Source organism: Myotis davidii, unplaced genomic scaffold (genome assembly GCF_000327345.1).
Source record: "Myotis davidii unplaced genomic scaffold, ASM32734v1 scaffold964, whole genome shotgun sequence".
NCBI lineage: Eukaryota > Metazoa > Chordata > Mammalia > Chiroptera > Vespertilionidae > Myotis > Myotis davidii.
Window position 1 is genome coordinate 1,989,531 of NW_006298351.1, and position 3,837 is coordinate 1,993,367.

The 3,837-nt window shown below is 43.2% G+C and overlaps 1 protein-coding gene across 4 annotated transcripts in view; it reads right to left on the bottom strand.

The window, feature by feature from the left end:
* LOC102751930 (N-acetyllactosaminide alpha-1,3-galactosyltransferase) overlaps positions 1–3,837 on the bottom strand; it is a 69,647-nt gene that overhangs the window by 30,416 nt on the left and 35,394 nt on the right. The window contains exon 8 of one of the 4 annotated variants that reach the window (XM_006774000.2): positions 3,624–3,837. This exon is cut by the window's right edge and continues 2,271 nt beyond it. The exons of the other annotated variants lie outside the window; for them this stretch is intronic. The gene's annotated coding sequence lies outside the window, so the exon portion shown is untranslated. Of the gene's footprint in view, positions 1–3,623 lie in introns of those variants that run through there. 4 annotated transcript variants of the gene reach the window in all.

The window sequence follows — 3,837 nt, forward strand, 5'->3', positions numbered from 1 at the left end:
TTCTCCTGGGTGGGAAGGAATGATTGATAGCCAAGCAGTTCTAAGTGGAAATGTTGACAGTTTTAGAGGCATCTACCTCAGCTCATAACTGTAGGTCCTTGCCTGAGAAACTGCTCTATATTATAATCCACCCTCCAATAAACCTACCCCATGGCACAGCTGCTGGGAGCAGGAGTGGCTGCTGTGCCATTTGGGTTTTCTTTTCCAGGAATATAGAGTTTTGAAGGAAGAAACTCTGAGTCTGGAAATAGTTGGAGCTGGATCATATTGGCAGACCTCTAAGGCAGTGGTCGGCAAACTGTGGCTCACGAGCCACACGTGGCTTTTTGGCCCCTTGAGTGTGGCTATTCCACAAAATACCGACTCTGTGCATGGACCATGAAGTTTCAATTGCACTGTACATGCATGCCCGCACGTGGTATTTTGTGGAAGAGCCACACTCAAGGGGCCAAAGAGCCGCATGTGGCTTGCGAGCCACAGTTTGCCGGATACTGCTCTAGGGGAAGTTCATTCTTTTCTGCTGTTGAAGCCCTTGAACTTCACTGGCACTTCTTCATGGGCTGGTTCTAGTGATGTGAACAACTAAAATTTTACACAACCAACTCCTAAAAAAGAAAGATGAAAAGGAAAAAGAGACCTGATTTTTAGTGTTTGCTGATTCCCATGGTGTAAATATTCCCACCATGGCTAATACCAAGCTACCACAGTGAAGGCACTAAACAGAGAGTTGGGAAGTATTATGTGCGACTGGCTCTCACAACAGGAGAGAACCAGCTTCAGTGCACCACTGCCTGGTTGTCAGTTCTGCCTTGCATTCAGTGGAACTCTCCAGTAGCCTTTCAATATTCATTTCCGGGTTTAGGGAATATCAATTCCTTGCAACCAAAATGTCTTTAACTAAAACACCTAGCTAGCGTAACCACCTTTTATTCTGAACAATTACAGTCAATTCATTGAAAGTGTGTTCTAACTTTGGCTGATTTTTCAAAGCCCCATACTTTAAATATTTATAGCTATTTTCATTTATATGTAAAATCCATAGCTATTTCTATAAACGGGCAGTCTTCACCAGGTCCAGAAAACATGTATTTTTAATCACTGCAGTTGCTTAGAATAAGTGTTATCTTTGGAAATTCCTGCCCTCCAGTGTCCAGTATAGGGAACTGCTCTCTTCTTTTGTCTTAGCTGTGAATGTTATAGGACTAAGAAGTGAATTGGAACCCTGGCTGGTTGGGCTCAGTGAATGGAGCATCGGCCTGTGGCCTAAAGGGTCCCAGGTTCGATTCTGGTCAAGGGCATGTACCTTGGTTGCGGGCACATCCCCAGTTAGGGGTGTGTAGGAGGCAGCTGATGGATGTTTCTCTCTCATTGATGTTTCTAACTATCTATCCCTCTCCCTTCTTCTCTATAAAAATAATAATAATAATAATAAATAGAAGTGAATTGGAAGCTTTTGACACTCATCAAAGACTAATTCCAGGGTATAGACAGGTGGGCATTATGCATATTGGCTCTCCTATATTTCTTTCTTAATGAAGTTCAAAGGGATTTTACAGCAGGGCCCCTCAACCTCATCACATTTTGAGCCAGACACTACTTTGTTGTGGTGGCTTTCCTGTGCATTTTAAGATGTTTAGCAGCATCCCTGGCCTTTACCTAATAGATGTGAGTAGTACTCTCCCCATCCCCACCCCCAAGTTGTGACAACCAACAATATTTTCACTCATTGCCAAGTATCCCGGGGTCAGAGCGAGGGTGGGAGTGGAGGTGTTGATGGTGGTTGTGCAAAATCATCCTGATTGAGAACCACTGCTCTATACGGATGAAGCAAATTTGTCTCATGCACCACTGACCTTAAGTAGCACTGAACCCAGTACATTATGCAGGTTAGGGCCTAAAGCTCAAGCTGCCCCTCTTGAGTTCCTGTACTATGAACTACAGGAGGAAAATTTCCAGGTGCCAGATATAAAAGTATCTGACTTCATAATGAAAAATTTTTTGATTTAATTAAAAAGCACTTCTTTGAGGTGTGATGGGAGTATATATAATGATTCATTCATTCATCTTGTAGATATTCGTTAAGCAGTGCCTCTGAGATAGGTGATGTAACAGGTTCTGGAGCTGATGCAAAGACAGACTATGGGCCTGCCATAAGGAACTAAATATTCTAGAAGGGTTCAGTGGGGGATATTTTCAGTTATAAGAGAAAACTCAATTCCAACTGACTTAAACGATAATGGTACTTTATTGGCTCACGTTCAAAAAGCCTACTGGAGCCAGTGGCTTAGGGTTGTCATCAAGGACTGTGTTCCCTTCAGTTTTCTCTGCTCTTCCATCCCTATTGCCAGTTTCATCCTAATGCTGACCTCCCTTGTGGTCACCAGAGGTGTTAGCAGCTCCCAATGTTACATGCTATTTCCCGAGGACCTGAGATTCACATTGACTGGGCTAGTTTAGGTCACCCGCCACCCCCACATCAATCATTGCCACCTAAGCAATGAAAGGTGCTGATTGGCTTAGTGTGGATCTCTTGCTCCAACGATGGCACGTTTCCATTGAAATCACACAGACTCCGTAAAAGAGACCAAGCATTGCTGGGAAAAAGCCATACATGTTTGAGCGAATGTGGAGCCCTCATCCAGCGAAAGCATTCTCATGGTCTTTGCTACTTTTCGCACCATTTGTGTGGGTCTCTGTAAAAGTTTTATCACAGTCTTCTGTGCTTTACATCCGCTGCTCCTCCCTCTGAAGTCTCATTCCATCTCTACTCCTCACAGTGATCCCCTCTTTCAAAACTCAATTTAAAGTCATTTCCTCCAAGTCTATTTGCACTTCATCAGACACCCTTCCCTCCTCCACTCCTTTAGCCCTTACCCTCCCTGTGCCCTCGTTTGCTCAGCTTTTGTTGACTGCTTCTCAAACTTGGCTATATGATGAGTCTACCTGTGGTTGGCAATCCGCGGCTCGCAAGCCACATGCGGCTCTTTGGCCCCTTGCGTGTGGCTCTTCCACAAAATACCGACTTCTGTGCATGGGCCACAGTTTCAACCACACTGTACATGCGCACCCGCACGTGGTATTTTGTGGAAGAGCCACACTCAAGGGGCCAAAGAGCCGCAGTTTGCCAACCACTGGTCTAGACCTACATTCTACTTCTGAAGAGTTTTTGATCGACCAAGTTCTTTAATGCCTAATAAAGGAATTGAGAGCTTCTGATGATGCTTCCTTGGTGTCCAAGGGTATTCTTTCCATTGATTTTTAGAGAGTGGAAGGGAGGGAAGAGGGGAAACATGTATGTGAGAGAGAGACATCAATTGGCTGCCTCCCACATGCACCCCAACTGGGGATCGAACCTGCAATCCAGATATGGTCTACTGGGTTGACCAGGAATAGAACCTTTGACCCTTTGGTGTGTGGGCTAAAGCTCTAACCACTTAGACACATTGGCTAGGGCATGAGCATCTGTTTTAAAAATTTGCAAGACTCACCTATGTTCTATCTTTGTAATAGTGGACACATTTTTAGAAGGACATGAGGACTTTTTGAAATCTCAGAATTTAAAACGCTAGAATTGACAATTCTGAACATCTTTGGGAGAAAATGCACAATCCATGACAAGAATATACTGAGAAAATAATTTATTCAATTGTAAGTCAGGAGTTTTATTTTTATTTTTTTATGTTTAAGAGTAACTATTCATGACATCTTGAGTTTGTTTGGGATAAAAATTTAAATGAATAAAAAAAAAATCAAGATTCCCTCAAACATAAACATCAGCCATTTAATCTTTCAGGATAGATCATTTCTTTGGTTCCAGACTTAAACCAGTAACTTTCC